Genomic DNA, 21,982 nt, shown 5'->3' with positions numbered 1-21,982 from the left:
AAGGGGGAGAGGAGACGGTAGAGAGGGAAGGATAGACTAGAAAGGGGAGAGGAGATGGTAGAGAGGGAAGGATAGACTAGAAAGGGGAGAGGAGACGGTAGAGAGGGAAGGATAGACTAGAAAGGGGAGAGGAGACGGTAGAGAGGGAAGGATAGACTAGAGAGGGAAGGATAGACTAGAAAGGGGAGAGGAGACGGTAGAGAAAGAAGGATAGACTAGAGAGAGAAGGATAGACTAGAAAGGGGAGAGGAGACGGTAGAGGGGGAAGGATAGACTAGAAAGGGGAGAGGAGACGGTAGAGAGAGAAGGATAGACTAGAGAGGGAAGGATAGACTAGAAAGGGGAGAGGAGACGGTAGAGAGGGAAGGATAGACTAGAAAGGGGGAGAGGAGACGGTAGAGAAGGAAGGATAGACTAGAAAGGGGAGAGGAGATGGTAGAGAGGGAAGGATAGACTAGAAAGGGGAGAGGAGACGGTAGAGAGGGAAGGATAGACTAGAAAGGGGAGAGGAGACGGTAGAGAGGGAAGGATAGACTAGAAAGGGGAGAGGAGACGGTAGAGAGGGAAGGATAGACTAGAAAGGGGAGAGGAGACGGTAGAGAGGGAAGGATAGACTAGAAAGGGGAGAGGAGACGGTAGAGAAAGAAGGATAGACTAGAAAGGGGAGAGGAGACGGTAGAGAGGGAAGGATAGACTAGAAAGGGGAGAGGAGACGGTAGAGAGGGAAGGATAGACTAGAGAGAGAAGGATAGACTAGAAAGGGGAGAGGAGACGGCAGAGAGGGAAGGATAGACTAGAAAGGGGAGAGGAGACGGTAGAGAGGGAAGGATAGACTAGAAAGGGGAGAGGAGACGGTAGAGAGAGAAGGATAGACTAGAGAGGGAAGGATAGACTAGAAAGGGGAGAGGAGACGGTAGAGAGAGAAGGATAGACTAGAAAGGGGAGAGGAGACGGTAGAGGGGGAAGGATATACTAGAAAGGGGAGAGGAGACGGTAGAGAGGGAAGGATAGACTAGAAAGGGGGAGAGGAGACGGTAGAGAGGGAAGGATAGACTAGAAAGGGGAGAGGAGATGGTAGAGAGGGAAGGATAGACTAGAAAGGGGAGAGGAGACGGTAGAGAAAGAAGGATAGACTAGAAAGGGGAGAGGAGACGGTAGAGGGGGAAGGATATACTAGAAAGGGGAGAGGAGACGGTAGAGAGGGAAGGATAGACTAGAGAGAGAAGGATAGACTAGAAAGGGGAGAGGAGACGGTAGAGAGGGAAGGATAGACTAGAAAGGGGAGAGGAGACGGTAGAGAGGGAAGGATAGACTAGAGAGAGAAGGATAGACTAGAAAGGGGAGAGGAGACGGTAGAGGGGGAAGGATAGACTAGAAAGGGGAGAGGAGACGGTAGAGAGGGAAGGATAGACTAGAAAGGTGGAGAGGAGACAGTAGAGAGGGAAGGATAGACTAGAAAGGGGAGAGGAGATGGTAGAGAGGGAAGGATAGACTAGAGAGAGAAGGATAGACTAGAAAGGGGAGAGGAGACGGTAGAGAGGGAAGGATAGACTAGAAAGGGGAGAGGAGACGGTAGAGAGGGAAGGATAGACTAGAAAGGGGGAGAGGAGACGGTAGAGAGGGAAGGATAGACTAGAAAGGGGAGAGGAGATGGTAGAGAGGGAAGGATAGACTAGAAAGGGGAGAGGAGACGGTAGAGAGGGAAGGATAGACTAGAAAGGGGAGAGGAGACGGTAGAGAGGGAAGGATAGACTAGAAAGGGGAGAGGAGACGGTAGAGAGGGAAGGATAGACTAGAAAGGGGAGAGGAGACGGTAGAGAGGGAAGGATAGACTAGAAAGGGGAGAGGAGACGGTAGAGAGGGAAGGATAGACTAGAAAGGGGAGAGGAGATGGTAGAGAGGGAAGGATAGACTAGAAAGGGGAGAGGAGACGGTAGAGAGGGAAGGATAGACTAGAAAGGGGAGAGGAGACGGTAGAGAGGGAAGGATAGACTAGAGAGGGAAGGATAGACTAGAAAGGGGAGAGGAGACGGTAGAGAAAGAAGGATAGACTAGAGAGAGAAGGATAGACTAGAAAGGGGAGAGGAGACGGTAGAGGGGGAAGGATATACTAGAAAGGGGAGAGGAGACGGTAGAGAGAGAAGGATAGACTAGAGAGGGAAGGATAGACTAGAAAGGGGAGAGGAGACGGTAGAGAGAGAAGGATAGACTAGAAAGGGGAGAGGAGACGGTAGAGGGGGAAGGATATACTAGAAAGGGGAGAGGAGACGGTAGAGAGAGAAGGATAGACTAGAGAGGGAAGGATAGACTAGAAAGGGGAGAGGAGACGGTAGAGAGAGAAGGATAGACTAGAAAGGGGAGAGGAGACGGTAGAGAGGGAAGGATAGACTAGAAAGGGGAGAGGAGATGGTAGAGAGAGAAGGATAGACTAGAGAGGGAAGGATAGACTAGAAAGGGGAGAGGGTAGGGAGGGGAGACTAGAGAGGAGACGGTAGGGAGGGGAGACTAGAGAGGAGACGGTAGGGAGGGGAGACTAGAGAGGAGACGGTAGGGAGGGAAGGATAGACTAGAAAGGGGAGAGGAGACGGTAGAGAGGGAAGGATGGACTAGAAAGGGGAGAGGAGACGGTAGAGAGGGAAGGATAGACCAGAAAGGGGAGAGGAGACGGTAGAGAGGGAAGGATAGACTAGAAAGGGGAGAGGAGACGGTAGAGAGGGAAGGATGGACTAGAAAGGGGAGAGGAGACGGTAGAGAGGGAAGGATGGACTAGAAAGGGGAGAGGAGACGGTAGAGAGGGAAGGATAGACTAGAAAGGGGAGAGGAGACGGTAGAGAGGGAAGGATAGACTAGAAAGGGGAGAGGAGACGGTAGAGAGGGAAGGATAGACTAGAAAGGGGAGAGGAGACGGTAGAGAGGGAAGGATAGACTAGAAAGGGGGGAGAGGAGACGGTAGAGAGGGAAGGATAGACTAGAAAGGGGAGAGGAGATGGTAGAGAGGGAAGGATAGACTAGAAAGGGGAGAGGAGACGGTAGAGAGGGAAGGATAGACTAGAAAGGGGAGAGGAGACGGTAGAGAGGGAAGGATAGACTAGAGAGGGAAGGATAGACTAGAAAGGGGAGAGGAGACGATAGAGAAAGAAGGATAGACTAGAAAGGGGAGAGGAGACGGTAGAGGGGGAAGGATATACTAGAAAGGGGAGAGGAGACGGTAGAGAGGGAAGGATAGACTAGAGAGAGAAGGATAGACTAGAAAGGGGAGAGGAGACGGTAGAGAGGGAAGGATAGACTAGAAAGGGGAGAGGAGACGGTAGAGAGGGAAGGATAGACTAGAAAGGGGAGAGGAGACGGTAGAGAGGGAAGGATAGACTAGAGAGAGAAGGATAGACTAGAAAGGGGAGAGGAGACGGTAGAGAGGGAAGGATAGACTAGAAAGGGAGAGGAGACGGTAGAGAGGGAAGGATAGACTAGAAAGGGGAGAGGAGATGGTAGAGAGGGAAGGATAGACTAGAAAGGGGAGAGGAGACGGTAGAGAGGGAAGGATAGACTAGAGAGGGAAGGATAGACTAGAAAGGGGAGAGGAGACGGTAGAGAGGGAAGGATAGACTAGAAAGGGGAGAGGAGACGGCAGAGAGGGAAGGATAGACTAGAAAGGGGGAGAGGAGACGGTAGAGAGGGAAGGATAGACTAGAAAGGGGAGAGGAGATGGTAGAGAGGGAAGGATAGACTAGAAAGGGGAGAGGAGACGGTAGAGAGGGAAGGATAGACTAGAAAGGGGAGAGGAGACGGTAGAGAGGGAAGGATAGACTAGAGAGGGAAGGATAGACTAGAAAGGGGAGAGGAGACGGTAGAGAGAGAAGGATAGACTAGAAAGGGGAGAGGAGACGGTAGAGAGGGAAGGATAGACTAGAAAGGGGAGAGGAGACGGTAGAGAGGGAAGGATAGACTAGAGAGAGAAGGATAGACTAGAAAGGGGAGAGGAGACGGCAGAGAGGGAAGGATAGACTAGAAAGGGGAGAGGAGACGGTAGAGAGGGAAGGATAGACTAGAAAGGGGAGAGGAGACGGTAGAGAGAGAAGGATAGACTAGAGAGGGAAGGATAGACTAGAAAGGGGAGAGGAGACGGTAGAGAGAGAAGGATAGACTAGAAAGGGGAGAGGAGACGGTAGAGGGGGAAGGATATACTAGAAAGGGGAGAGGAGACGGTAGAGAGGGAAGGATAGACTAGAAAGGGGGAGAGGAGACGGTAGAGAGGGAAGGATAGACTAGAAAGGGGAGAGGAGATGGTAGAGAGGGAAGGATAGACTAGAAAGGGGAGAGGAGACGGTAGAGAAAGAAGGATAGACTAGAAAGGGGAGAGGAGACGGTAGAGGGGGAAGGATAGACTAGAAAGGGGAGAGGAGACGGTAGAGAGGGAAGGATAGACTAGAGAGAGAAGGATAGACTAGAAAGGGGAGAGGAGACGGTAGAGAGGGAAGGATAGACTAGAAAGGGGAGAGGAGACGGTAGAGAGGGAAGGATAGACTAGAGAGAGAAGGATAGAGTAGAAAGGGGAGAGGAGACGGTAGAGAGGGAAGGATAGACTAGAAAGGGGAGAGGAGACGGTAGAGAGGGAAGGATAGACTAGAAAGGGGAGAGGAGACAGTAGAGAGGGAAGGATAGACTAGAAAGGGGAGAGGAGACGGTAGAGAGGGAAGGATAGACTAGAGAGAGAAGGATAGACTAGAAAGGGGAGAGGAGACGGTAGAGAGGGAAGGATAGACTAGAAAGGGGAGAGGAGACGGTAGAGAGGGAAGGATAGACTAGAAAGGGGGAGAGGAGACGGTAGAGAGGGAAGGATAGACTAGAAAGGGGAGAGGAGATGGTAGAGAGGGAAGGATAGACTAGAAAGGGGAGAGGAGACGGTAGAGAGGGAAGGATAGACTAGAAAGGGGAGAGGAGACGGTAGAGAGGGAAGGATAGACTAGAAAGGGGAGAGGAGACGGTAGAGAGGGAAGGATAGACTAGAAAGGGGAGAGGAGACGGTAGAGAGGGAAGGATAGACTAGAAAGGGGGAGAGGAGACGGTAGAGAGGGAAGGATAGACTAGAAAGGGGAGAGGAGATGGTAGAGAGGGAAGGATAGACTAGAAAGGGGAGAGGAGACGGTAGAGAGGGAAGGATAGACTAGAAAGGGGAGAGGAGACGGTAGAGAGGGAAGGATAGACTAGAGAGGGAAGGATAGACTAGAAAGGGGAGAGGAGACGGTAGAGAAAGAAGGATAGACTAGAGAGAGAAGGATAGACTAGAAAGGGGAGAGGAGACGGTAGAGGGGGAAGGATATACTAGAAAGGGGAGAGGAGACGGTAGAGAGAGAAGGATAGACTAGAGAGGGAAGGATAGACTAGAAAGGGGAGAGGAGACGGTAGAGAGAGAAGGATAGACTAGAAAGGGGAGAGGAGACGGTAGAGGGGGAAGGATATACTAGAAAGGGAGAGGAGACGGTAGAGAGAGAAGGATAGACTAGAGAGGGAAGGATAGACTAGAAAGGGGAGAGGAGACGGTAGAGAGAGAAGGATAGACTAGAAAGGGGAGAGGAGACGGTAGAGAGGGAAGGATAGACTAGAAAGGGGAGAGGAGATGGTAGAGAGAGAAGGATAGACTAGAGAGGGAAGGATAGACTAGAAAGGGGAGAGGGTAGGGAGGGGAGACTAGAGAGGAGACGGTAGGGAGGGGAGACTAGAGAGGAGACGGTAGGGAGGGGAGACTAGAGAGGAGACGGTAGGGAGGGGAGACTAGAGAGGGGAGAGGAGACGGTAGGGAGGGAGAGGAGAGAGGGAGAGGAGACGGTAGGGAGGGGAGAGGAGACGGTAGGGAGGGGAGAGGGGAGAGGAGACGGTAGGGAGGGGAGACTAGAGAGGGGAGAGGAGACGGTAGGGAGGGGAGACTAGAGAGGAGACGGTAGGGAGGGGAGAGGAGACGGTAGGGAGGGAGAGGGGAGAGGAGACGGTAGGGAGGGGAGAGGAGAGAGGGAGAGGAGACGGTAGGGAGGGGAGAGGAGAGAGGGAGAGGAGACGGTAGGGAGGGGAGACTAGAGAGGGGAGAGGAGACGGTAGGGAGGGGAGAGGAGAGAGGGGAGAGGGGAGGGGAGAGGAGAGAGGGGAGAGGAGACGGTAGGGAGGGGAGACTAGAGAGGGGAGAGGTGACGGTAGGGAGGGGAGAGGGAGAGGAGACGGCAGAGAGGAGAGAGGGAGAGGAGACGGTAGGGAGGGGAGAGGGGAGAGTAGAGAGGGGAGAGGAGAGGGTAGGGAGGGGAGACGAGAAAGGGGAGAGGGTAGGGAGGGGAGACTAGAGAGGAGACGGTAGGGAGGGGAGACTAGAGAGGGGAGAGGAGACGGTAGGGAGGGGAGACGGGAGAGTAGAGAGGGGAGAGGAGAGGGTAGGGAGGGGAGACGTAGAAAGGGGAGAGGGTAGGGAGGGGAGACTAGAGAGGAGAGGGTAGGGAGGGGAGACTAGAGAGGAGACGGTAGGGAGGGGAGACTAGAGAGGAGACGGTAGGGAGGGGAGACTAGAGAGGAGACGGTAGGGAGGGGAGACTAGAGAGGAGACGGTAGGGAGGGGAGAGGAGACGGAGGGGAGAGGAGAGGGTAGGGAGGGAGGGGAGACTAGAGGGGAGGGGAGACGGTAGAGAGAGAAGGATAGACTAGAAAGGGGAGAGGAGATGGTAGAGAGAGAAGGATCGACTAGAGAGGGAAGGATAGACTAGAGAGGGAAGGATAGACTAGAAAGGGGAGAGGAGACGGTAGAGAAAGAAGGATAGACTAGAGAGGGAAGGATAGACTAGAAAGGGGAGAGGAGACGGTAGAGAAAGAAGGATAGACTAGAAAGGGGAGAGGAGACGGTAGAGAGGGAAGGATAGACTAGAGAGGGAAGGATAGACTAGAAAGGGGAGAGGAGACGGTAGAGAAAGAAGGATAGACTAGAAAGGGGAGAGGAGACGGTAGAGGGGGAAGGATATACTAGAGAGGGAAGGATAGACTAGAAAGGGGAGAGGAGACGGTAGAGAGAGAAGGATAGACTAGAAAGGGGAGAGGAGACGGTAGAGAGGGAAGGATGGACTAGAGAGAGAAGGATAGACTAGAAAGGGGAGAGGAGACAGTAGAGAGGGAAGGATAGACTAGAAAGGGGAGAGGAGACGGTAGAGAGGGAAGGATAGACTAGAGAGGGAAGGATAGACTAGAAAGGGGAGAGGAGACGGTAGAGAAAGAAGGATAGACTAGAAAGGGGAGAGGAGACGGTAGAGGGGGAAGGATATACTAGAGAGGGAAGGATAGACTAGAAAGGGGAGAGGAGACGGTAGAGAGGGAAGGATAGACTAGAGAGGGAAGGATAGACTAGAAAGGGGAGAGGAGACGGTAGAGAGGGAAGGATAGACTAGAAAGGGGAGAGGAGATGGTAGAGAGGGAAGGATAGACTAGAAAGGGGAGAGGAGACGGTAGAGAGAGAAGGATAGACTAGAAAGGGGAGAGGAGATGGTAGAGAGGGAAGGATAGACTAGAAAGGGGAGAGGAGACGGTAGAGAGAGAAGGATAGACTAGAAAGGGGAGACGAGATGGTAGAGAGGGAAGGATAGACTAGAAAGGGGAGAGGAGACGGTAGAGAAAGAAGGATAGACTAGAAAGGGGAGAGGAGACGGTAGAGAGGGAAGGATAGACTAGAGAGGGAAGGATAGACTAGAAAGGGGAGAGGAGACGGTAGAGAAAGAAGGATAGACTAGAAAGGGGAGAGGAGACGGTAGAGGGGGAAGGATATACTAGAGAGGGAAGGATAGACTAGAAAGGGGAGAGGAGACGGTAGAGAGAGAAGGATAGACTAGAAAGGGGAGAGGAGACGGTAGAGAGAGAAGGATAGACTAGAAAGGGGAGAGGAGACGGTAGAGAGGGAAGGATAGACTAGAAAGGGGAGAGGAGACGGTAGAGGGGGAAGGATATACTAGAAAGGGGAGAGGAGACGGTAGAGAGAGAAGGATAGACTAGAAAGGGGAGAGGAGACGGTAGAGAGAGAAGGATAGACTAGAAAGGGGAGAGGAGACGGTAGAGAGGGAAGGATAGACTAGAAAGGGGAGAGGAGACGGTAGAGGGGGAAGGATATACTAGAAAGGGGAGAGGAGACGGTAGAGAGAGAAGGATAGACTAGAAAGGGGAGAGGAGACGGTAGAGAGAGAAGGATAGACTAGAAAGGGGAGAGGAGACGGTAGAGAGAGAAGGATAGACTAGAAAGGGGAGAGGAGACGGTAGAGAAAGAAGGATAGACTAGAAAGGGGAGAGGAGACGGTAGAGAGGGAAGGATAGACTAGAGGGAAGGATAGACTAGAAAGGGGAGAGGAGACGGTAGAGAAAGAAGGATAGACTAGAAAGGGGAGAGGAGACGGTAGAGGGGGAAGGATATACTAGAGAGGGAAGGATAGACTAGAAAGGGGAGAGGAGACGGTAGAGAGAGAAGGATAGACTAGAAAGGGGAGAGGAGACGGTAGAGAGGGAAGGATGGACTAGAGAGAGAAGGATAGACTAGAAAGGGGAGAGGAGACAGTAGAGAGGGAAGGATAGACTAGAAAGGGGAGAGGAGACGATAGAGAGAGAAGGATAGACTAGAGAGGGAAGGATAGACTAGAAAGGGGAGAGGAGACGGTAGAGAAAGAAGGATAGACTAGAAAGGGGAGAGGAGACGGTAGAGGGGGAAGGATATACTAGAGAGGGAAGGATAGACTAGAAAGGGGAGAGGAGACGGTAGAGAGGGAAGGATAGACTAGAGAGGGAAGGATAGACTAGAAAGGGGAGAGGAGACGGTAGAGAGGGAAGGATAGACTAGAAAGGGGAGAGGAGACGGTAGAGAGGGAAGGATAGACTAGAAAGGGGAGAGGAGACGGTAGAGAGAGAAGGATAGACTAGAAAGGGGAGAGGAGATGGTAGAGAGGGAAGGATAGACTAGAAAGGGGAGAGGAGACGGTAGAGAGAGAAGGATAGACTAGAAAGGGGAGAGGAGATGGTAGAGAGGGAAGGATAGACTAGAAAGGGGAGAGGAGACGGTAGAGAAAGAAGGATAGACTAGAAAGGGGAGAGGAGACGGTAGAGAGGGAAGGATAGACTAGAGAGGGAAGGATAGACTAGAAAGGGGAGAGGAGACGGTAGAGAAAGAAGGATAGACTAGAAAGGGGAGAGGAGACGGTAGAGGGGGAAGGATATACTAGAGAGGGAAGGATAGACTAGAAAGGGGAGAGGAGACGGTAGAGAGAGAAGGATAGACTAGAAAGGGGAGAGGAGACGGTAGAGAGAGAAGGATAGACTAGAAAGGGGAGAGGAGACGGTAGAGAGGGAAGGATAGACTAGAAAGGGGAGAGGAGACGGTAGAGAGGGAAGGATAGACTAGAAAGGGGAGAGGAGACGGTAGAGGGGGAAGGATATACTAGAAAGGGGAGAGGAGACGGTAGAGAGAGAAGGATAGACTAGAAAGGGGAGAGGAGACGGTAGAGAGGGAAGGATAGACTAGAAAGGGGAGAGGAGACGGTAGAGAGAGAAGGATAGACTAGAGAGGGAAGGATAGACTAGAAAGGGGAGAGGAGACGGTAGAGAAAGAAGGATAGACTAGAAAGGGGAGAGGAGACAGTAGAGGGGGAAGGATAGACTAGAAAGGGGAGAGGAGACGGTAGAGAGGGAAGGATGGACTAGAGAGAGAAGGATAGACTAGAAAGGGGAGAGGAGACGGTAGAGAGGGAAGGATAGACTAGAAAGGGGAGAGGAGACGGTAGAGAGGGAAGGATAGACTAGAGAGAGATGGATAGACTAGAAAGGGGAGAGGGTATGGAGGGGAGACTAGAGAGGAGACGGTAGAGAGGAGACGGTAGGGAGGGGAGAGGAGAGAGGGAGAGGAGACGGTAGGGAGGGGAGACTAGAGAGGGGAGAGGAGACGGTAGGGAGGGGAGAGGAGAGAGGGGAGAGGAGACGGGGGAGACTAGAGAGGAGACGGTAGGGAGGGGAGACTAGAGAGGGGAGAGGAGACGGAGGGGAGAGGAGAGAGGGGAGAGGAGACGGTAGGGAGGGGAGACTAGAGAGGGGAGAGGAGACGGAGGAGAGAGGGAGAGGAGACGGTAGGGAGGGGAGACTAGAGAGGGGAGAGGAGACCGGTAGGGAGGGAGAGGAGAGAGGGGAGAGGAGACGGTAGGGAGGAGAGACTAGAGAGGGAGAGGAGACGGTAGGGGAGGGGAGAGGGGAGAGGAGACGGTAGGGAGGGGAGACTAGAGAGGAGACGGTAGGGGAGGGGAGACTAGAGAGGGGAGAGGAGACGGTAGGGAGGGGAGAGGGGAGAGGGAGAGGAGACGGCAGGGAGGGGAGACTAGAGAGGAGACGGTAGGGAGGGGAGAGGAGAGAGGGGAGAGGAGACGGTAGGGAGGGGAGAGGAGAGAGGGGAGAGGAGACGGTAGGGAGGGGAGACTAGAGAGGAGACGGTAGGGAGGGGAGACTAGAGAGGGGAGAGGAGACGGTAGGGAGGGGAGACTAGAGAGGGGAGGGGAGACGGTAGAGAGGGGAGGAAGGATAGACGGTAGAGAGGGGAGACGGTAGAGAGGGAAGGATAGACTAGAAAGGGGAGAGGAGACGGTAGAGAGGGAAGGATAGACTAGAAAGGGGAGAGGAGACGGTAGAGAGAGAAGGATAGACTAGAAAGGGGAGAGGAGATGGTAGAGAGAGAAGGATAGACTAGAGAGGGAAGGATAGACTAGAAAGGGGAGAGGAGACGGTAGAGAGAGAAGGATAGACTAGAGAGGGAAGGATAGACTAGAAAGGGGAGAGGAGACGGTAGAGAGGGAAGGATGGACTAGAAAGGGGAGAGGAGACGGTAGAGAGGGAAGGATAGACTAGAAAGGGGAGAGGAGACGGTAGAGGGAAGGATAGACTAGAAAGGGGAGAGGAGACGGTAGAGAGGGAAGGATAGACTAGAAAGGGGAGAGGAGACGGTAGAGGGGGAAGGATAGACTAGAAAGGGGAGAGGAGATGGTAGAGAGGGAAGGATAGACTAGAAAGGGGAGAGGAGACGGTAGAGAGGGGAGAGGAGACGGAGGGGAGAGGAGAGGGTAGGGAGGAGGGGAGACTAGAGAGGAGACGGTAGGGAGGGGAGACTAGAGAGGAGACTAGAGAGGGGAGGGGAGATGGTAGAGAGGGAAGGATAGACATAGAAAGGGGAGAGGAGACGGTAGAGAGGGGAGAGGAGACGGAGGGGAGAGGAGAGGGTAGGGAGGGAGGGGAGACTAGAGAGGGGAGGGGAGACGGTAGAGAGGGGAGGAAGGATAGACGGTAGAGAGGGGAGACGGTAGAGAGGGAAGGATAGACTAGAAAGGGGAGAGGAGACGGTAGAGAGGGAAGGATAGACTAGAAAGGGGAGAGGAGACGGTAGAGAGAGAAGGATAGACTAGAAAGGGGAGAGGAGACGGTAGAGAGAGAAGGATAGACTAGAAAGGGGAGAGGAGACGGTAGAGAGAGAAGGATAGACTAGAAAGGGGAGAGGAGACGGTAGAGAGGAGACGGTAGAGAGGGAAGGATAGACTAGAAAGGGGAGAGGAGACGGTAGAGAGGGAAGGATAGACTAGAAAGGGGAGAGGAGATGGTAGAGAGGGAAGGATAGACTAGAAAGGGGAGAGGAGACGGTAGAGAGGGAAGGATAGACTAGAAAGGGGAGAGGAGATGGTAGAGAGAGAAGGATAGACTAGAAAGGGGAGAGGAGACGGTAGAGAGAGAAGGATAGACTAGAAAGGGGAGAGGAGACGGTAGAGAGGGAAGGATAGACTAGAAAGGGGAGAGGAGACGGTAGAGAGGGAAGGATAGACTAGAAAGGGGAGAGGAGATGGTAGAGAGAGAAGGATAGACTAGAAAGGGGAGAGGAGACGGTAGAGAGAGAAGGATAGACTAGAAAGGGGAGAGGAGATGGTAGAGAGGGAAGGATAGACTAGAGAGGGAAGGATAGACTAGAAAGGGGAGAGGAGACGGTAGAGAGGGAAGGATAGACTAGAAAGGGGAGAGGAGACGGTAGAGAGGGAAGGATAGACTAGAAAGGGGAGAGGAGATGGTAGAGAGGGAAGGATAGACTAGAGAGGGAAGGATAGACTAGAAAGGGGAGAGGAGATGGTAGAGAGGGAAGGATAGACTAGAAAGGGGAGAGGAGACGGTAGAGAGAGAAGGATAGACTAGAAAGGGGAGAGGAGATGGTAGAGAGGGAAGGATAGACTAGAAAGGGGAGAGGAGACGGTAGAGAAAGAAGGATAGACTAGAGAGGGGAGAGGAGATGGTAGAGAGGGAAGGATAGACTATAAAGGGGAGAGGAGACGGTAGAGAGGGAAGGATAGACTAGAGAGGGAAGGATAGACTAGAAAGGGGAGAGGAGACGGTAGAGAAAGAAGGATAGACTAGAAAGGGGAGAGGAGACGGTAGAGGGGGAAGGATAGACTAGAGAGGGAATGATAGACTAGAAAGGGAGAGGAGATGGTAGAGAGGGAAGGATAGACTAGAAAGGGGAGAGGAGACGGTAGAGAGGGAAGGATAGACTAGAGAGGGAAGGATAGACTAGAAAGGGGAGAGGAGACGGTAGAGGGAAGGATAGACTAGAAAGGGGAGAGGAGACGGTAGAGGGAAGGATAGACTAGAAAGGGGAGAGGAGACGGTAGAGAGAGAAGGATAGACTAGAAAGGGGAGAGGAGACGGTAGAGAGGGAAGGATAGACTAGAGACAGAAGGATAGACTAGAAAGGGGAGAGGAGACGGTAGAGAGGGAAGGATAGACTAGAAAGGGGAGAGGAGACGGTAGAGGGAAGGATAGACTAGAAAGGGGAGAGGAGACGGTAGAGAGGGAAGGATAGACTAGAAAGGGGAGAGGAGACGGTAGAGGGGGAAGGATAGACTAGAAAGGGGAGAGGAGATGGTAGAGAGGGAAGGATAGACTAGAAAGGGGAGAGGAGACGGTAGAGAGGGGAGAGGAGACGGAGGGGAGAGGAGAGGGTAGGGAGGGAGGGGAGACTAGAGAGGAGACGGTAGGGAGGGGAGACTAGAGAGGAGACTAGAGAGGGGAGGGGAGATGGTAGAGAGGGAAGGATAGACATAGAAAGGGGAGAGGAGACGGTAGAGAGGGGAGAGGAGACGGAGGGGAGAGGAGAGGGTAGGGAGGAGGGGAGACTAGAGAGGGGAGGGGAGACGGTAGAGAGGGGAGGAAGGATAGACGGTAGAGAGGGGAGACGGTAGAGAGGGAAGGATAGACTAGAAAGGGGAGAGGAGACGGTAGAGAGGGAAGGATAGACTAGAAAGGGGAGAGGAGATGGTAGAGAGAGAAGGATAGACTAGAAAGGGGAGAGGAGACGGTAGAGAGAGAAGGATAGACTAGAAAGGGGAGAGGAGACGGTAGAGAGAGAAGGATAGACTAGAAAGGGGAGAGGAGATGGTAGAGAGGAGACGGTAGAGAGGGAAGGATAGACTAGAAAGGGGAGAGGAGACGGTAGAGAGGGAAGGATAGACTAGAAAGGGGAGAGGAGATGGTAGAGAGGGAAGGATAGACTAGAAAGGGGAGAGGAGACGGTAGAGAGGGAAGGATAGACTAGAAAGGGGAGAGGAGATGGTAGAGAGAGAAGGATAGACTAGAAAGGGGAGAGGAGACGGTAGAGAGAGAAGGATAGACTAGAAAGGGGAGAGGAGACGGTAGAGAGGGAAGGATAGACTAGAAAGGGGAGAGGAGACGGTAGAGAGGTAAGGATAGACTAGAAAGGGGAGAGGAGATGGTAGAGAGAGAAGGATAGACTAGAAAGGGGAGAGGAGACGGTAGAGAGAGAAGGATAGACTAGAAAGGGGAGAGGAGACGGTAGAGGGAAGGATAGACTAGAAAGGGGAGAGGAGACGGTAGTGGGAAGGATAGACTAGAAAGGGGAGAGGAGACGGTAGAGAGAGAAGGATAGACTAGAAAGGGGAGAGGAGACGGTAGAGAGGGAAGGATAGACTAGAGACAGAAGGATAGACTAGAAAGGGGAGAGGAGACGGTAGAGAGGGAAGGATAGACTAGAAAGGGGAGAGGAGACGGTAGAGGGAAGGATAGACTAGAAAGGGGAGAGGAGACGGTAGAGAGGGAAGGATAGACTAGAAAGGGGAGAGGAGACGGTAGAGGGGGAAGGATAGACTAGAAAGGGGAGAGGAGATGGTAGAGAGGGAAGGATAGACTAGAAAGGGGAGAGGAGACGGTAGAGAGGGGAGAGGAGACGGAGGGGAGAGGAGAGGGTAGGGAGGGAGGGGAGACTAGAGAGGAGACGGTAGGGAGGGGAGACTAGAGAGGAGACTAGAGAGGGGAGGGGAGATGGTAGAGAGGGAAGGATAGACATAGAAAGGGGAGAGGAGACGGTAGAGAGGGGAGAGGAGACGGAGGGGAGAGGAGAGGGTAGGGAGGGAGGGGAGACTAGAGAGGGGAGGGGAGACGGTAGAGAGGGGAGGAAGGATAGACGGTAGAGAGGGGAGACGGTAGAGAGGGAAGGATAGACTAGAAAGGGGAGAGGAGACGGTAGAGAGGGAAGGATAGACTAGAAAGGGGAGAGGAGATGGTAGAGAGAGAAGGATAGACTAGAAAGGGGAGAGGAGACGGTAGAGAGAGAAGGATAGACTAGAAAGGGGAGAGGAGACGGTAGAGAGAGAAGGATAGACTAGAAAGGGGAGAGGAGATGGTAGAGAGGAGACGGTAGAGAGGGAAGGATAGACTAGAAAGGGGAGAGGAGACGGTAGAGAGGGAAGGATAGACTAGAAAGGGGAGAGGAGATGGTAGAGAGGGAAGGATAGACTAGAAAGGGGAGAGGAGACGGTAGAGAGGGAAGGATAGACTAGAAAGGGGAGAGGAGATGGTAGAGAGAGAAGGATAGACTAGAAAGGGGAGAGGAGACGGTAGAGAGAGAAGGATAGACTAGAAAGGGGAGAGGAGACGGTAGAGAGGGAAGGATAGACTAGAAAGGGGAGAGGAGACGGTAGAGAGGGAAGGATAGACTAGAAAGGGGAGAGGGGATGGTAGAGAGAGAAGGATAGACTAGAAAGGGGAGAGGAGACGGTAGAGAGAGAAGGATAGACTAGAAAGGGGAGAGGAGATGGTAGAGAGGGAAGGATAGACTAGAGAGGGAAGGATAGACTAGAAAGGGGAGAGGAGACGGTAGAGAGGGAAGGATAGACTAGAAAGGGGAGAGGAGACGGTAGAGAGGGAAGGATAGACTAGAAAGGGGAGAGGAGACGGTAGAGGGGGAAGGATATACTAGAGAGGGAAGGATAGACTAGAAAGGGGAGAGGAGACGGTAGAGGGGGAAGGATATACTAGAGAGGGAAGGATAGACTAGAAAGGGGAGAGGAGACGGTAGGGAGGGGAGACTAGAAAGGGGAGAGGAGACGGTAGAGAGAGAAGGATAGACTAGAAAGGGGAGAGGAGACGGTAGAGAGCGAAGGATTGACTAGAAAGGGGAGAGGAGACGGTAGAGAGGGAAGGATAGACTAGAAAGGGGAGAGGAGATGGTAGAGAGGGAAGGATAGACTAGAAAGGGGAGAGGAGACGGTAGAGAGAGAAGGCTAGACTAGAAAGGGGAGAGGAGACGGTAGAGAGGGAAGGATAGACTAGAAAGGGGAGAGGAGACGGTAGAGAGAGAAGGCTAGACTAGAAAGGGGAGAGGAGATGGTAGAGAGGGAAGGATAGACTAGAAAGGGGAGAGGAGACGGTAGAGAGAGAAGGATAGACTAGAAAGGGGAGAGGAGACGGTAGAGAGGGAAGGATAGACTAGAAAGGGGAGAGGAGACGGTAGAGCGAGAATGATAGACTAGAAAGGGGAGAGGAGACGGTAGAGAGGGAAGGATAGACTAGAAAGGGGAGAGGAGATGGTAGAGAGGGAAGGATAGACTAGAGAGGGAAGGATAGACTAGAAAGGGGAGAGGAGACGGTAGAGAAAGAAGGATAGACTAGAAAGGGGAGAGGAGACGGTAGAGGGGGAAGGATATACTAGAGAGGGAATGATAGACTAGAAAGGGGAGAGGAGACGGTAGAGAGAGAAGGATAGACTAGAAAGGGGAGAGGAGACGGTAGAGAGGGAAGGATAGACTAGAGAGGGAAGGATAGACTAGAAAGGGGAGAGGAGACGGTAGAGAGGGAAGGATAGACTAGAAAGGGGAGAGGAGACGGTAGAGAGAGAAGGATAGACTAGAAAGGGGAGAGGAGATGGTAGAGAGGGAAGGATAGACTAGAAAGGGGAGAGGAGACGGTAGAGAGGGAAGGATAGACTAGAAAGGGGAGAGGAGACGGTAGAGAGAGAAGGATAGACTAGAAAGGGGAGAGGAGATGGTAGAGAGGGAAGGATAGACTAGAGAGAGAAGGATAGACTACAAAGGGGAGAGGAGACGGTAGAGAGAGAAGGATAGACTAGAAAGGGGAGAGGAGATGGTAGAGAGGGAAGGATAGACTAGAGAGAGAAGGATAGACTACAAAGGGGAGAGGAGACGGTAGAGAGGGAAGGATAGACTAGAAAGGGGAGAGGAGACGGTAGAGAGGGAAGGATAGACTAGAAAGGGGAGAGGAGACGGTAGAGAGGGAAGGATAGACTAGAAAGGGGAGAGGAGACGGTAGAGAGGGAAGGATAGACTAGAAAGGGGAGAGGAGACGGTAGAGAGGGAAGGATAGACTAGAAAGGGGAGAGGAGACGGTAGAGAGAGAAGGATAGACTAGAAAGGGGAGAGGAGATGGTAGAGAGGGAAGGATAGACTAGAAAGGGGAGAGGAGATGGTAGAGAGGGAAGGATAGACTAGAAAGGGGAGAGGAGACGGTAGAGAGAGAAGGATAGACTATAAAGGGGAGAGGAGACGGTAGAGAGGGAAGGATAGACTAGAGAGGGAAGGATAGACTAGAAAGGGGAGAGGAGACGGTAGAGAAAGAAGGATAGACTAGAAAGGGGAGAGGAGACGGTAGAGGGGGAAGGATATACTAGAGAGGGAAGGATAGACTAGAAAGGGGAGAGGAGATGGTAGAGAGGGAAGGATAGACTAGAAAGGGGAGAGGAGACGGTAGAGAGAGAAGGATAGACTAGAGAGGGAAGGATAGACTAGAAAGGGGAGAGGAGACGGTAGAGAAAGAAGGATAGACTAGAAAGGGGAGAGGAGACGGTAGAGGGGGAAGGATAGACTAGAGAGGGAAGGATAGACTAGAAAGGGGAGAGGAGATGGTAGAGAGGGAAGGATAGACTAGAGAGGGAAGGATAGACTAGAAAGGGGAGAGGAGATGGTAGAGAGGGAAGGATAGACTAGAAAGGGGAGAGGAGACGGTAGAGAGAGAAGGATAGACTAGAAAGGGGAGAGGAGATGGTAGAGAGGGAAGGATAGACTAGAAAGGGGAGAGGAGACGGTAGAGAAAGAAGGATAGACTAGAGAGGGGAGAGGAGATGGTAGAGAGGGAAGGATAGACTAGAAAGGGGAGAGGAGACGGTAGAGAGAGAAGGATAGACTATAAAGGGGAGAGGAGACGGTAGAGAGGGAAGGATAGACTAGAGAGGGAAGGATAGACTAGAAAGGGGAGAGGAGACGGTAGAGAAAGAAGGATAGACTAGAAAGGGGAGAGGAGACGGTAGAGGGGGAAGGATAGACTAGAGAGGGAATGATAGACTAGAAAGGGGAGAGGAGACGGTAGAGGGAAGGATAGACTAGAAAGGGGAGAGGAGATGGTAGAGAGGGAAGGATAGACTAGAAAGGGGAGAGGAGACGGTAGAGAGGGAAGGATAGACTAGAGAGGGAAGGATAGACTAGAAAGGGGAGAGGAGACGGTAGAGGGAAGGATAGACTAGAAAGGGGAGAGGAGACGGTAGAGGGAAGGATAGACTAGAAAGGGGAGAGGAGACGGTAGAGAGAGAAGGATAGACTAGAAAGGGGAGAGGAGACGGTAGAGAGGGAAGGATAGACTAGAGACAGAAGGATAGACTAGAAAGGGGAGAGGAGACGGTAGAGAGAGAAGGATAGACTAGAAAGGGGAGAGGAGACGGTAGAGAGGGAAGGATAGACAGTAGAGGAGATGTTAGAGGACGAAAGGGAGAAGATAGGGGTGGAGAGGGTTTCATCTTTATGTTAGCGTGAGGGTTCCACTCTTTTTAAAGTTCCACATATGTTGTATTTTGTGTTTTTTATGGAAAAAATAATAAATTAAATCTAAGCAACCAATGACTTTGTTCTTTTTGGTATCTCTCATGCCATATTCCTAATGCTAGCGTTATAGTTAATGCTATTCCATTACCTCAGTTCCATTGCTGTAGTTTCTGTAGTCTGGTGGCCAGTTAGTATATGAAAAGAAAGAATAAGAAAAGATTTCCATTCTTCACATCACGGACTGGTAGAGCTGGGACAGGTTGGTGCAATAATTATCAAGTAGAACATTAAAACTACTCAAACTTTACACGGACCTCACTCAAGTCCAGTCTGCTGTAGAACTCGACGATGGGTAAAACGCAAACTCTCGTAGTGAACAGGACTTTGACAATATTGGTATCCCTTCTAGCCATGACCATAATTGGAATTATAAACTGGGTGGTTCGAGCCCTGAATGCTGATTGGATGACAGCTGTATATCGGACCGTATACCACGGGTATGACAAAACATATATTTTAACTGCTCTATGTACGTTGGTAACCAGTTTATAATAGCAATAATGCACCTCGGAAGTTTGTGGTATGCGCTTGATCCAGGCACTCCGCGTTGAGTCAACGACTGGGTCTCGTCTCTGGCAACCGAACCTATCGAACAAACGACCAGCCAGCCTGGGTAGCAACCATATATTTGTGTCGGGACTACATCTTGTGGAAGGATGAAACAGTATGAATAAATGAATCAAAATAACGTGTTTAATGAAAATATGTAAAGTGATAATGCCCTCGAAACCGGTGTGTCGACTTCGTCTCGGGCCTAACAACACCCGTGCCAATATATCCTCCAAACACCGTCTTCTCGAGCATTATCACTAAAATAATCACGTCCAGCTGTTTTTTTTATTTTTAGCATTGGTCTGAGTATGGTTGTCGCTAGTTACCACAGCCACAAAGTCATAATTATGGCTAACCCCCGTGCTTATTTCTACAATTTATCTTCTTAAAATCAGATTTTAAACCACCTAACCTTAATCGTAACCACACTGCTAACCTTATGCCTAACCTTAAATCACGCATTTTTACGATCATTTTGACTTTGTGGCGGTGGTAACTAGTGACAACCACTAAGTACGCCAGGACCTGACGCGAAATAGCGTTCTATCACGTGCAATTACGTCAACAATTTTAATTGGCGGATGCCAGTTGAGACGGAGAAACAGTTTACATTTAAACTGTTTGTAATGTTCGCAAGTATGGCTCCAATATTTCCAATATATACCAGCAGACCAGGACATGTTATTCTCTTTCTACTGACTCGATGTGTTCGTCCCAAATGGCACCCTTATATAGTGCACAACATTTGACCAGAGCAATGTGTGTCCTTTGGGACACTCAATAATATGAGGTGGTTCAGATCAGTTGTTTTTTTTACCCTGAGGAACTGTATTGACTGAGAAGAGTATATTGTCCCATATCTGTCTCTTTAAACATATGCAGTACACAGTGATTTCCATTTTCTTTTCAAATGAATTCATCAATTGAGTATGTGTCCTTCTCATCCAGCATACAACATTCCCCTTTAACAACGTCGACCATGCAGACTCCCACTGACAGGAGAAAACAGCCAGGACTAGCATCAGGAGCATGAGGCCACACTTCCCACATTGCCTCTGGCCTTTGTTAATGTTTACGTATCTTGCATCACTCATCTCATATGTATATACTGTATTTTAAATACCATCTATTGCAACTTGCCTATGTCACTCTGTCATTGCTCATCCATATATTTATATGTATAGTATATATTCTTATTCCATTCCTTTACTTAGATTTGTGTGTATTAGGTAGTTGTTGTGGAATTGTGAGATTACATGTTAGATATTGCTGCATTTTCAGAACTAGAAGCACAAGGATTTCACTGCACTCACAATAACATCTGCAAACCATGTGTATGTGACCAATACAATTTGATTTGATTCTGGGCACCTCTGTCCCTCTCAGCCCTGCCACCTCCAGGCCCCTCCACAGTTCCACTCACAGCGGCACCACCAACTCCAATGCCCCCTCACAGGGTTGGCCAGTTCTTGAGCTGGGAGATGGAGGTCCTCGACACTTCTGGCTCTCCTTAATGGAAACCCTGGTGGTCTTTCCTCCTTTGGCTGGTCTGATGCAGAATCCCCTGATGGTCGACTTCTGTGTTACACCGCTCAAGTGTGTGGCTGGCCTCGGTCTCACCTGTACGCAGAGAGGATGATCTCTGGTCTGGGAATGGATCAGTTGCTTCCTCTGGCCAGGCAAGACTGTGGGCAATGTTGTCCACTTCCAGAACCAACTGAGAATGGCTCAGCTGTTGATGGTTGAATGATGTTGAAGGGTTTGATTTGAAGATTAAACAGAACACAATAACTTCATTATCTTCACAAACCAGCTCTACCATCTCAGTACACATGACTTTTCGTGTACATAACCTTGTATGTGTGCAAACTTGTGATTACAATGTTTTTGTCATTATTACAGAATGTCATGTATAGGACCCTTAAATGTTTTCATTTCAAATTGTTTTAACTGGATAAGAATGGATGATTGAAAATATGTGATAATTCATTATACAATGACCAAAAGCATTCCCACCGACCTCTGCGAGTCTGCTCTGTTGTGGAGCGTAGAGTGACTGTTGTGATGCTGTCTTCACGGTGACAGCACAGGACATAAAGTAGGACACGGGAAGTGATTTCCAATTGCTGATGATGGCATTACCTCTGTCCCATTTCTGATCAAATCAGCATTAAGACAACTTTCATACTAACAACAATGAGAAGAGAGCACCATCTGTCCTTCTCCACAATTCACACTGTGTTTTATTACCAAATGATATTAGATAAAGGTAATCTCTAATGAACTTCCGAAAAACTGTCCATGACAGTTTGAAACCCACGAATCCATGAGACTCATCATTAATGGTTGAACGTAAAAGACATTTTATATATTTCTGCCATTTTTAGCTACATTAGCTATATTTCTTAAATATTTATTTTAAATGTTTTCCTCTTTTTCCTTGTGCTGGCGAATGCTGTATATATGTAAATGTTTCAGAGTGTAGCGTACTTACAACTTTATTTCTATGTGTTATATAAGTATAACGTAGGATGACCTCACCAGCGAGATGACAACCATTCAGTGCCAGACAAGCCTTGCTGTCTGGGAAGTCATTTGATTGACCTCATGTGTGCCTCTGTACTGTACTCTGAGTTTGGATTCAGTCTATGTGCACACACACACGGTTACAGTAGCTGATTGATGAGGTTCTTGTTGATGGGTGAGAAGATAACAGGCAATTCTGGCATGTGTCCCGTGTTCTCAGTTCAACAAAGGAGACCAGACACAAACACAAGTGACTGGAATGTTAGAGGAAGTGCAATAGATAGTGTTGAAACGTGAAGATGACACTCGTGTGAATGATTGTCCCATCTAGGTTTGTGATGACAAGTGAATTCTGTATGGGAATGTAATGATGCGCTTATGGTTATTGAGCTAAATTAAGTTCTGCATTGTCCATTTTTTTTTATACATTTGTTTGACGGTGTGGGCATGACTTTCATATTGTGGCATTATCAAATACCTTTGATTTGATTTGAGCCTAACCATTTGCTGAGGCAAAAGTAGGAGAACATATTGGACCAAAAAGCCTATGGTCTTGAATAACTGATAATCATAACTATAACCTGTATTTCAAGAGTAATTTGTGAGTTTACACATACTATACTTACTTCTTGATGGGAAAGGCCACTGTATTTCGGTGAAGGCTGGCAGTTAATGTTGGCATACGGGGCCAACACTACAAAGACATT

General features: G+C 50.4%; 1 protein-coding gene across 2 annotated transcripts in view; it reads left to right on the top strand.

Moving 5' to 3' along the window:
* Positions 1–21,687, top strand: part of LOC106567532 (uncharacterized) — a 35,172-nt gene extending 13,485 nt beyond the window's left edge. Inside the window, exons 1-2 of one of the 2 annotated variants that reach the window (XR_006758603.1) lie at positions 17,991–18,634; positions 20,136–21,687. The gene's annotated coding sequence lies outside the window, so the exon portion shown is untranslated. Of the gene's footprint in view, positions 1–17,990; positions 18,635–20,135 lie in introns of those variants that run through there. The other variant, XM_045693417.1, reaches the window with a different exon arrangement.
* Positions 21,688–21,982: the final 295 nt, after the last annotated feature.

This window comes from Salmo salar, chromosome ssa13, assembly GCF_905237065.1.
Source record: "Salmo salar chromosome ssa13, Ssal_v3.1, whole genome shotgun sequence".
Lineage (NCBI taxonomy): Eukaryota > Metazoa > Chordata > Actinopteri > Salmoniformes > Salmonidae > Salmo > Salmo salar.
The sequence above is the reverse complement of the archived record's forward strand: the minus strand, read 5'-3'. Positions and strand labels throughout refer to the sequence as shown.